Genomic DNA, 13090 nt, shown 5'->3' on the forward strand with positions numbered 1-13090 from the left:
TTTGGATTATGTAATCCAAATACAATTTGAATGTGTTCGGATTATATAATCCGAAATATGCTTATATATAAGCAACAATCATAATATCTCCCATCTCAGTTGCGGATTTTGATTTTAAAAAGTAAACACAATACACACACAAAAAAGTAAAAAAAAGGATAAAACGTGACAAATAAAATCAAAAAATTCTAAAAATCCAATAATACTAATGCAATTTTTTTTCCAGATTTTTTCAAGAATATGAAGAAAAAAATTAAAAAATGAAAATTGGGTCTAAATGATGGAATTTTAAATTTTGAGGGGCGGAATCTCGTAAGAAGTCCCTTCTAATGTAGTCTTAATCTTTGATTTTATTCCTTCATATTTTCAACGAAAGTTTCAGAGTAATCTAAGCAAGTAGTCCGAAAATCGGATTCTCAACTAACAATGACCTAAAACAGAAGGATGTGAGTTAGGAAGATTATGTGTTCTTTAAACTGGTTATCCATGTTACAAACAAACTCAGAATTTGTGCTTATATAGTTCAAATTATATGATTTGAATTGTTTTCTCCCTGAATAATGGTGTTTAAGAGGTGTTCAGTTTCTATAATCCGAAAAAACAAGATACACAACCTATTTTTCTAGGTGTTCGGTTTCTATAATCCGAGAAGAAGAAAAAACAATGTACACACCCTATTTTTTTGGGTGTTCGGATTATAAAATCTGAATTGGAGAAAAACTCATATTTTCCACCCAATCCGAAAATCCCATGGATATTTTCATAACAAAATAGGACGTGAGTAATTGATAGGGTGGAAAAGTAACGTTCATTCTTGTGGATAGATTAACGCCCTGGAAGATGAGAGGTCTGTAAAATCTAAAATCAATTCTAAACAGGATTACGTTTTGCACCCCCAAATTCTTTTAAATACTTATAGCTAACTCATATTTTTCTCTCTCGCATATTTATGAAAATTAACATTTGTAATACATGTGAACGTTCTATTCTTTCAAATTTTAACTTTTGTAACACATCTTTTATGACAGGGAAAGAACTTAAACATCCCTAATGCAAGAAGTGGTAAGACTAAATCCATTGCAGATATAAAGAATCAATGAGGAACGATGTTGTTCCAACAAATGCAGTTCAATTTTTCTTTCTAGACGAATTTAAAACTTGAACCCATTTTTATTCATTGTAAAGATGTATAACTCGTTTTTCAAAATTCAAAAGTCAAATTTAAGAAGGTAGACAAATTTTCAAGTCTTGTTTTAAAAAGTTCTGGATAACTTCCAGCAAAAAAGTAAGTTCAGTGTCAAAGTAATATGTTAGTCGCAAAAAAAGGTAATATGCTACTCAATAATAAAACTATATCTAAACACCAATCATATATCAAACCGATTATATGAGGTTGCGTCACACCCAACACAAATTCTAAGACATATCTTTTCTTTTTGATTAAGCAGTTTAGTAGTTAGAAATTCTCCTCTTAAAGACAAATAAGTGGGTGTCTGATGTTTGAACTACGTCCCCTGCATATATAATGCAATGTCCATATCAACTAAACTAAGATCATTCTAAGACATATCTAAATGTGAATAATGTGATAGTATTAATTATATGTTGCATACAATCGCAAACATATTCTTCATCAAACTAAATTATTTCTGCAAACTCTAAACCTTCATCGTCCATCGATGAGTTTGAAGGAGATGAGAGGGGAGAGTTTTGGAAGAAAAAAAAAAGGAAAGAGTAAGTGCAAGAAATATAGAATGTTGGAAGGAGATGGCTTTAGTTAGTTCATTTTTCTTTATTTAGTGGCATAATAACGATTCAAACCACGCAATAGTGTAACACAGACATTTGTCACGTCATGTTGACCAAATGAGTAAATTGACGGAAGGGGCAAACTGATAGACGTTTAACAATTTTGGAGATAATTTTGTTTTTTTCTCTAATTTGAAAGTGGTATTCGCAAGAATTTACAACTTTTGAAGGTTTTTGACTATTTACTCATTGGATGATATTACTACTGTGCATATTTGAGTACTGTCTCTTTAAAGAACCCGTTACTTTGTTTAAAAACTACTATAGAAAGACAGCACTTGAAAATCTAGAATAAATGTACATTTCCTTTAACAAAAAATTTCATCCTTTTGATTTGAGATATCATTTTTATAATTTGGCCAGACGGCTAATAAGTTAAGTAAACATTAACATACTCTAAAAAATGTGTCTCTTATCTTTTAAAAAATATAACATGACTAGAGAACTGAGATTTCCTTCTGAAGTGGACATTGAGACACTAATCAAACGAATATGGATAAACTAGATACATACTCCTTCCAATATATGTTGCTCACGATATCCAAGGACATTGACTTAATGTAGCTAGGAGGTCATTCCATTTTCATTGCTCAAAAACTAGAAATGTCTTAATCCACATTGATTTTTGATCATAATTAAACTAATGCCGGCTAGTAGAATCAGAAACTGCACTCAAAGACCTAAACAAGAAACTATTATGTCTCCTCAGAACGGGGAAGAATTTTTGTTTAGTTGAAAGAAATAAACAATGTTTATGACCTTATATTATAGTTAGTGTATGACATATATAGTGAATGTGGGAAACAAACCCAACATGTCTCAAATTCACAAAGCCCACGCTTGTGTGCAGGCCAAGAAGAAATGGATGCCGCTAAGCACATCTTAATGTATGTATATATCTATATACTGTTAGTTAGTGTGTATTTAGTTATTTTACTTGTATTTCAATTTAAAGAGATCATATATTAAAAAAATAGAGCAATAAAGTTTTTAATACTACAAGAAAGTTGATGTATTTGACATGAAAATTGGCTCATGGTTAGAGTGGAAAAATCAAGGAGTGAAGTGACAAGAAAGTCGAAAGTTCAATCCCAATTTTTAGTATTGATATCTAAGAGTGTTCTTCCGTCAAGATTGGTCGGTTCTTGAGCTAATACCAAATTTCAAAAAAATATATATAAAAAGAGTCTTGTTAACAATTTCTCTAAGGACATTATATAAAGATTGCATTAAAGAAAATTTTGTCTTAAAAATACATATTGTTACTTTTATCAATAATAAATACACAACTTTTTAATTTAAACTTACTATTTACATATAGTTACTTTAACCATTTAACCATTACTTCATGAACACTCGTTAGCATTTTTTATAAAATAATATTAGTCGTTTTAAAGAAATTCACTTTATCTTAAGAGTTAATTAATCACAAATAATCAATTGCACGTTTCTCTTTTTGTCAAATCAATTGCACATTTCTAATGATGATATTCTTAATTCTTTAGGAGTAAAATTTGTGGCTGATATTAAATTCCTGCGTCACTTTGGCAAGCTTCATTTGCATTATATTTATAAGCCACTCAACGATTCTAACATATTTATATATTTTACAAAAATAATTATATATATTATATTATGACCTAATTGCTTAGTTTGCACTTTGCACATGACCAAGGCGTTGACCAAGAAATCTAACACATAGGAATGATTAGCAAAATTATGCAGTACTAATATTAGTTTTATTTTATTTTATTTATTTACCAATATCAATATTAGTTATATAAAGTTTTTTTTAATATAATATGAGTGCAGTACATCAGCTAATTATCCATCCATAAGGTGTTAATTCAGTGACAGTAGTTTGACTTGGTAACTTTAAGCACATAGTTCAAATCACATTGGTGATAAAATGATTATTAGAATCACTTAATTAATAATAATTTCTTCTATATCAATTTTTATTTTATACAAAATGTACCTTAATTAATGCAGAAAAGAAGAACCAGACAAACAAGGCATAGCAGGTCAGGAATCTGCTCATATTGACATCCGAAAATGGTCTCATCATCACAAATACTATACCGCTTGTGTGATATTCTATTCACTTTAAGGTTAAAAACCAAACTTCTACAACTCCATTGAAGTAAGCATAGTATAAGTGACTGTGATTACAATATAAAAATACAAATAGAGCATATGGAAGCTGATGGAACTCTAGCTAGGACAAATGCACTAAAAAATTGTGGGGTCGTTAGGAATCAAAACTCAAAATATCAAGAATTAACGTACACTTCAATTATACAATAATGTGTTTGTGCCCTCTTAAAAGTCGTTCATTATTATATATCATCATAATGGGTCTATGCACGGGTTGATACTACTTAGTGGTTATCATATCTTGAAATATAATTTTAACTAGATTGATGAAAATCCCATTATTGACTTTATAAATTAATTGCCCATGATTGCCTAATTTTCCTTTCAACAATGTTGTTACTTTATATATAGTGATCCTAAGACCCTATATAGAGTAACTAATTATACATCAAAAGTTTGGAATATAAGTATATTAATTAATGCTTTTGGATTTGGTGGATGTAGATGTGAATTGGTGAAAAAACTAGATATCGCAAACGCTATTTACATGATTAAAATCATTGCAAATAAGCACGTCGAAAGACATTTCTAATTTGATCTTTACATTTCACGCTTCTCACATTAATGATTAGTTTGGGGCATTGGTTTTATTATTATTTGATTTGATTTGATGAATGTTCATTGGTCAGAGATCTTCAAATTTAGAGTGTGCTATTTATCTCTTCTCACTATATTTAGTGCGACTAGCATTTTGAATTTGAAATGCAGAAAAAAACAACTTTTGGTTCATACAAATTAAACCCCACCACCACTAATAGATTGATATCGGTCATAAGAAAAAACAAACAGCTCTTTTTTCATAATTAAAGTATCCTCAATACTATTGAAATTAATGGGATCATGCTAATAAGTATCCTCGTTAAAAAATCCAAAAAAAGTAATATTTGTATTGAAAATATATCTTTTATATTTTTAATGCAGTGTTGATTCAAGACATTAAGGAGTTCGTTGATTAAATTAATATACGGATTTCTTAGTCAAGTTTGGAGCTTTTTCGGATATTGAGGTTTCATCTCTCGAAAGCCTTCGAAGTCTTCTAAAAATTGACGCAACTGAAACTTTTTTCTCTAGAGAGTAGTTTATTTTTTTGTTCTCTTTTTTTTTTTTTGCTTGTTTTGATTAATTTTGTAACAAAAAAAATTACAAAAATTCTAAAATCTTTTTTGTTTGTTAACAAGTGTCTAGATTCATTTAAAATGTAATTAAGATATAAGTAACAAATATTCATTTAAAATGTTAGTTTCTTCCAATTTCCTACGCATCAACCGCGAAACAAATCAAGCAATTAATTAAGAGATCCAATACTTCTGCCACACCTTCTTATTCCCTCCGTCTCAAAATATGTATAACAAATGTCCCAAAAACACCTATTTAAAAGTTTAAAGAAGAAATTTTTTCTTATTAATTGTGTATTCAACAAATTGAAATTTTTAAAAGAAACTTTTTTTTCATAAAATTAAAATTATTTTCTCATTTAAACTTTTAATAAGTGATCTAAAGACACTTATTAGCATAATCTATTAGTTGAAGTATTTTTTTTCTACTAAAACAAATATGAAAGTTAAAGAATAACATGTATAATTTTCATAACAAGTTGGTACCCGTAGATAATGTAAATTATTCTCCTCCTAATGATTATTGTGACCAATTTACTTGAGTGCATTAGACTCGTGCTTTTACTATATGATGTTGATTTTTCTGAATTATTTATAATAAGTAATGGAGATCAATTGCTGACAAGTGTAATAAGAAAAGATGGTCAATATTTAGTGTTTGTTGCTTTGTTTTTATATACTAAATAATGTATAGTATAGTTACTATAGAATATGCAATTAATTGGGATTTAAACTCTGTCCTTGAGTGCTCCATTAAGTAGCATAGGAAAAAAAGATTATGCAAATTGCCAATAGACATATTATGCAGGCAGATACACTATTTAATTTTCAATTACGAAGGCGTGCCCAAAACATTGTTAGACGGTGGGGAGTTTCGGAAGAGTCCGAAACCACGGTGAACAAAACGTTTAAGACCACTAAAAGATTTAGACATCATATCATTCCTCAAATCTGTAAGATATTAAGTATATGAGTCTCCTCTCTTATATGTTCAATATTTCCTCCATTTATAATCAATGTGGGACATAATCACTCACACTTGAAATCTAACAAATCCTCCCCTCAAATGTTAGTCAACCTTCAGCATCATTTGATATTCAACAAAAACCGGGGCTGCTACATATTGATCCCGTGTTGTCTGTTCCTTCAAGAGGGCAATCATCATCGCCTTATGCTCATTTCAATGATATCCGTAAAGGTGCAGCAAGCAAAATGAAATCAACAAAGGCAGCCTCTTGTTCCAATACACGCAAATCTCATTCAATTTCGGGTCCATGGAGCTCCGAATGGATTAAGGATCGCCACCTTGAAGATGTTGGAGTTGTTTTCTCGCATAAAAGAAAGGAAAAGGTGATGCAGCAGCGACATAAAGCTACCCACAATCCTTCCGCCTTCGACGAATTGCTCGTATGTCGCTCAAAGATCGTCAAAATCTAATTCGTATGCTCAAGAAAACAAAGAAGAAAGCAGCAGCTCCATCTTGCTCTATTGGCAGCAAAAATAAAGAATGTTTGGATGCTAAATCCTCTTCAACAACATCGGGGGAAGATTGGAAAAATTGGCTTTCTTTGCGTGATAAATCTAATATGTTTCAAGTTCTCTCGCGGCCTAACAAATTAGAGAGGAAGATAATGAAAGGTGACATTGGTGTGGAGGGCAGCCATGCGAATGTTGATGCCTTTTCAGCTGGTTGTTAAATCGTGTTGTGGCGGTTCAGGTGTTGGTGGTCAAAATGAAACTTATTTCTTATAACATTAGAGGCTTGGGGAGTTTTGAGAAAAAAAAGGAAATTCAAAAGATGGTGAAATTTTATCGTCCGTGGATTTTATGTGTTCAAGAAACTAAGTTGGAAATTATTAATGATTTTTTTTGTGCTTCGCTTTGGGGTAATCCAAATTACGGTTTCTCTTACAGACCATCAGTGGGGGCTTCCGGCGGCATTTTAACTATTTGGGACACTGATGAGGTTGATGTCATGATTACTAGGAGCATGGCTCATGTTGTTATTATTCAAGGTAAAATGTTGAAAAATGGGGCTGATTTTTCTCTTGCAAATGTGTACGCTCCGTGTGAACCCCTTCGGCGGCAGGATGTTTGGAATCAACTTGGATTGATTATTGGCAATTTTCGTGAATCCAGTTGGTCTGTTTGTGGTGATTTTAATGCTATTCGGTCTCAAGTTGAACGCAAAAGCAGAATGGTTATTCTCAATTCAATCAATTCATTGATAGTAAGAGGGGATGGCGTCTCTATGAGCCGTCTTGATCGCTTTCTTTTTTCAGAAGACTGGTGCGCTTGTTAGCCTAATTTAATGCAACGAGCCTTAAATCGCGGTCTTTCTGATCATTGCCCAATTTTGCTATCTATGGATGAAGATAATTGGGGCCCTCGCCCTTGGCGCATGTTGAAGTGTTGGGTTGAATTACCAGGTTACAAACAGTTTGTTAGAGATAATTTGCAATCATTTCATATTGAGGGATGGGGTGGCTATGTCCTTAAAGAAAAATTGAAGTTGATTAAAGGAATCCTGAACACTTGGCATCAGAACTGATGACAGTCTGTCATTCGTTATTTTTAGAGTCTTTTTATATGTATTTTGATCACAAATTGGAGTTCACAAGACAACTTATGCAGCAAAAGAGTAGAAAACTGAAGAAAATACAAAGAAGAGAATCGTGTCACGATTTGGTAAAAACGTGACACGATTTTAGAAGACCAAAATCAGCTTCGACATTGAAGAAATCGTGTCACGATGGCATAATCGTGACACGATCTGAGGAAACCCTAATTCAGTGATTTGCGATTCAAGGAGAATCGTGTCACCATTTACTCAAATCGTGGCACGATTTTAGGCGAAATTATGTGCTTATTTAAGCTGAAGTCTATTCCAAAGACAAGGGTTACGATTTGGAGAGTGCAAAGTGCAATTTTGAGACCTAAAGACGGCTAGGAGGGTGATTTCTTCAACCTTCTATCAGTTTATGTATGTTTTAATTCCACTATTGATTATGCTATTTGTAAACTCAATTATGAGTAGCTAAATCTCTTAGAGATTAGGTCTGAGATGATTCTTTGTAACCCTAATTGAACCATGTTGCTGTGAAACTCTATTTATTGTGAATGACAATCTAGTTTTTATTCAATTCAATTGTTCTTAATGCTTTTTATATCCTGATCAAATATAAACATGATTTAGTGAGAATGAATGACTACTGACCATAGCTTTCTACTTAGACATAATTGAATTGTTCTAATAAACAGGGTTAGTCTAGGAATGGATTATCGTTTGTTAGTGATATTAGGTTAACGTGCTTAAACCTTCAAAGATTTATTAGACCACCTAAGGAATTAGGGGCTGTAGTTTGAGAAGAGGGTCCTAACTCAAGGGATTGATTAGGACTATTTTGTTAACTATCGTGGAATTAGAAAATCATTCATAAGCATAGGTGCAGTATACCAATTAGGGAAACATAGATGATTCGAAAGACCTGATCTCATCTCTCTCTTATTCTCTCCAACTCTATCTTTACATTCTGTTTATTTAATTTTATGCAAACCAAAACTACTGCCTAGGGCAACTAAAAGAAATTTTTACATCCTAAATATTTACCTTATTGCTAAATTGGGATTAACACAGTCCTCGTGGGAACGATATTTTTACTACTTCGATAGTATTTAGTACACTTGCTAAAAAAATCTATCAAGAACCACACTCAAAACCTTGAAGGTCGTTTAAGCAATGTTCAAGATCGTATTGCTTTCCTAGATGCTAAAGGGGAGGATGATGATCTTTTACTGGAAGAAATTGAGGAGCTTCATTCTCTATCAGCAAATTTTCATTCCTTATCTCGCATTAACACCAACATGCAATGGCAGAAATGTAGATTACTTTGGTTGAAAGAGGGTGATGCTAACTCTAAGTTTTTTCATAGCATTATGTCCTCTAGACGGCGAGAAAATTCCATATTTTCTTTAACTGTTGATGGCACTACTGTTGAAGGCGTGGAAGGAATTAGGGGACCAGTTTTTAACCATTTCTCATCTCATTTTCGATCCGTGGCAGGAGAAAGACCTAGCATTGAGAATCTCAATTTTAATATGCTTAATGTAGGTCAATGTGGAGAACTAACCAAACCTTTTACAGTTGAGGAAGTTAAGCAAGCTGTTTGGGATTGTGACAGTTTCAAAAGTCCTGAACCAGATGGTGTTAATATGGGTTTTGTTAAAGATTTCTGGCCGGAACTCCGAGATGATTTTATGCGCTTTATATCTGATTTTTCACAAGAATGGGAAGTTGTCAAAAGGTATTAATAGTACTTTTGTTGCTTTAATTCCAAAAGTTGAGTGTCCTCAGCGCCTGAATGATTTTCGACCAATCTCTATGGTTGGAAGTTTATGCAAAGTTCTTTCAAAGGTCCTCTCAAACAGATTGCAAAGGGTTATGTCTAGTGTTATTTCGGAAACTCAATCAGCTTTTATTCATGGTAGACAGATTCTTGATGGCATCCTCATTGCTAATGAGATTGTGGAAGATGCTAAGCGCCTAAAAAAATATCTGCTCGTATTCAAAGTTGATTTTGAGAAGGCTTTTGACTCAATTGATTGGTTCTACCTTGAAGCAGTTATGAAAAAAAATGAATTTTCCAACATTATGGCGCAAGTGGATTATGGAATGCGTCAATACGGCCTTAGCATCTGTTCTTGTTAATGGCAACCCAACTGATGAATTCAAATTTGAACGGGGGTTGAGGCAAGGTGACCCACTTTCTCCCTTTCTTTTTTTAATAGCTACTGAAGGATTGAATGTCATGATGAATGCTTTAGTAGAGGCTGGACTTTTTTCTGGTTACAAGGTGGGGGCTAATAATAATCTTGTTTCCATCACTCATTTACAATTTGTTGATGACACCTTGTTAATTGGGGATCGAAGCTGGGCTAATATTAGAGCTCTGAAAGCTCTTCTCATTCTCTTTGAAGCGACATCTGGTCTCAAAGTGAACTTCCACAAAAGCATGTTAGTTGGTGTTAATATTCATGATTCTTGGTTGGCTGAGGCAGCCTCTGTTCTTCATTGTAAATTGGGCAGAGTTCCTTTCCTTTATCTAGGGCTGCCTATAGGTGGTGATCCTCGCAAATTAAAATTTTGGCAACCCTTGATTGACCGTATTAAATCCAGATTATCGGGTTGGAAGAGTAAAAATCTATCTTTGGGTGGTCGTTTAGTTCTTCTAAAGTCTGTCTTGTCCTCTCTTCCGGTCTACTTTCTTTCCTTCTTCAAAGCTCCCGCATGTATCATTTCCTCTATTGAATCTATTTTTAATTGTTTATTTTTTTAGGGGGCTGTGAGGAGGTTAGGAAAATTTCTTGGATTAACTGGGACACTATTTGTTCCAAAAAGGAGGATGGAGGCTTAAGAGTGCGGAGGATTCGGGAGTTTAATTTGGCATTACTTGGTAAATGGTGTTGGCATATGCGGGTTGAAAATAGGAGTTTGTGGTATAGAGTTATAGCAGGTAGATATGGGGAGGTAGGAGGTATAATCGCAGAGGAGGGGCAGTTTAATTCTGTTTAGTGGAATAATTTAATAAATATAAAAAATGGGGCTGGTGTGGGAGGTGGGTGGTGGTTTGATGATAATGTTGGGCGGGAGGTAGGCGACGGTGCTCATACTTTAATTTGGTGGGATCCTTGGATTGATGGGTTAGTTTTAAAGAATAGTTTTGGCCGGCTTTTTTATCTTGCTAATAATAAAATGGCAACGGTGACTGAAATGTATTCGCTTTGGTGGGGAGAAGAGGGGGAAGCTTGGAAGTGACGGCGTCGTTTGTTTGCTTGGGAGGAGGAGGAGAAGGTGCGGGAGTGTTGTGATATTTTAACTAATATTGTTTTGCACCCTAATCATTCTGGCAGGTGGATTTGGCACTTACATGCTTCCAGCAATTATAACGTCACAAGTGCTTATAACCATCTGTTAACACCAACCAGCAACAACTTGTCAGCAACTCACACGTCAGAAATCTGGAACATGGAAGTTCCCCTGAAAATTAGTCTCTTTGCTTGGCGTCTGTTGCGGGATAGATTACCAACAACAGACAATCTAATTAAAAGGCACATTTTACTTCCAAATGCTCAGTTATGCGTGGGTGGATGCGGTATGATGGAGGATGCAAAACACTTATTCCTCTCTTGTGATTTTTTTGGTAAACTTTGGTATGGTATTTCTCATTGGCTTAGTTACCACATAGTGTTTCCTGAACATGTGCCAGACCATTTATATCAATTTGGCACCTTAAGAGGCTTCTCAAAAAACAACAGCTCCGCTTTTCTTCTTATATGGTTATCTTGTGTGTGGGTGATTTGGCTTGAAATGAATGCTCGGGTTTTTCACCAAACAGAAGCTTCGATTAATCAACTGCTAGATAAAGTTAATCTTCAATCTTACTGGTGGCTGAAAGCAAATCGTCATAGTTTTGTTTTCTCCTACCATTCTTGGTGGTTAAATCTTTTACCTTGCTTGGAAATTTTTATGTAACAGGGTAGCTCTCTTTTTTAGTTTTTCCTGTTTTTGTTCCCCGTATTTTTTATTTATTGTATTTGATACTCTTCAACTGGGTTTTTAGCACTCCTTGTGCTGAAATCTTCAGGCGTTCAGTAATATATTCCATTTTAGTTTCTTCAAAAAAAAAAAAAAAGTGTTAGTCACCCTTAAAATAAAGGAGTTTTTGCAATTTAGTCTGTTTGTAGCAGAGCAAGAGTTTAGAAGTTAACCTGTTTTGATTGCAGAGTTTTAGCGACGAATAAGATTCTTTGAATCCTCTCTATTTATTTGTTGGATTGAATTAATGGTTAAGTATTATTCATATTTAATTTTACATCTTTTATCTAAGTGATGAGTTCGTGGGGTTTTATTATCCTACCAGTCGTCGAGTTACACCTACTGATCACACAATTTTGTACGTTTGGGGCTTTACTCTCTCAGAGGTCTGAGTTTATTCCCCTTCAGTTGTCAAGTTGCAACCTTACACTGGAGTTCCTACACGAGTTAGTGTTAAGGGTCGTCAATCCTGTAGGAGATACATGATGAGTCATTAATTATCTATTTTAGTATAATATTTAGTTTCGTTTTAATTAGATTTAAGTTTACTTTATTTTAATATTATTTCCTTTTATACCTATTTTACTTCAATTGCATATTATTATATTTCAGAAATGAATATTTGATGGATTGAGTCTTGGAGCAAAAGAAGGGGGTTTTGGAGTTGATTCGGAGCAAAAATACGAAGATTCGAAGACAAAAATATGTCTCCCCCAAATCAGAAGCTTGGCACGTCCCGTGCTAACATTGGCACGGCCGTGCCACCTCCGAGGACAGCCTTTTGCTGCTTTTGCTTAGATTTTAAGCTACTCTATTTTAATTTTGCCAAAAAAGCTCACAGTTGCTTGTGGAACATTCTAGGGATGTAATTGCTTAGATTCTAAGTCGAATGTAAACTATAAATAGAGTAGCTAGCCATCACAAATATTCATGTTTTATTTCTTGGAATTCAATAAGTGACAATTGTCTTTCTTAATAAAAGTTTTTTTCTTTTCCTTTACTTTCTTGTTATTTACTTTTATGATTTTCCTCTTCTTTTCCATGTCTACGATGAACATGAGTGAGTAGACTTCTTTTGTCTTGGGATTGTTGGATAAGTCTAAATGACATAATCCTAATCAAACCAATATTTAAACCTTAATCTTATGTAACCCTAATTTCTAATCTAAATTCACCGTTTTAACATAAATTAACCATTATCAAATTGGGGAGGGTTTGATAATTGTAAATCCATCATCTCAAATATCAATTCATAAAACGAAAGTGGAGCTTTGATATTTGAACAAGTGAATTTAGACAAAGATTGTAAAGGCAGCGAAATAGTCTTTACAATTTTTGAGACATATAAGTTTCGAACTTCAAAGATTCTAATAGTGATCAAGTCAGCGAAATAGGCTTGGTTGCTAAAGGGACC

This window comes from Medicago truncatula, chromosome 4 (assembly GCF_003473485.1).
Source record: "Medicago truncatula cultivar Jemalong A17 chromosome 4, MtrunA17r5.0-ANR, whole genome shotgun sequence".
Lineage (NCBI taxonomy): Eukaryota > Viridiplantae > Streptophyta > Magnoliopsida > Fabales > Fabaceae > Medicago > Medicago truncatula.